Here is a 457-nt window from a genome sequence, read left to right on the forward strand (position 1 = left end):
GCTTTCCTCGTGGTCAGTCAGAAGATTCTTCAAGGTTCCTGAATAAACTGCTGGAGAAGAGCCCGAGAATGTGTTGAGTCATTCTTGCTGGTCGAGGGTGGTCGCGACATTTTGGTGGCCCGTACGGGGAAACCAGACACGGAAAAGGCTCAGAACTCCTGTGGTCAGGGCAGTGCACTGGAAGGTCCCAGGTAAGTCGGGACAGAATAAGGTCTCCGGAAAGGAGCTTAAAGCTCGTGGGGCAACGAGCTGAGAGTATAAAGTCCGCGGAATAAAGCTCGTGGGGCAACGAGCCGAGAGTATAAAGTCAGCGGAAGTAGAGGACCGAGCATAAAGCTCGTGGGGCAACGAGCTGAGAGTATAAAGTCCATGGAAGTAGCGGACCGAGCATAAAGTTCGCGGAAGTAGCGAACCGAAAGTAATATTTAACCATGGGATCGTCTCAGTCACATCCAAT

This window comes from Mastomys coucha, unplaced genomic scaffold, assembly GCF_008632895.1.
Source record: "Mastomys coucha isolate ucsf_1 unplaced genomic scaffold, UCSF_Mcou_1 pScaffold3, whole genome shotgun sequence".
Lineage (NCBI taxonomy): Eukaryota > Metazoa > Chordata > Mammalia > Rodentia > Muridae > Mastomys > Mastomys coucha.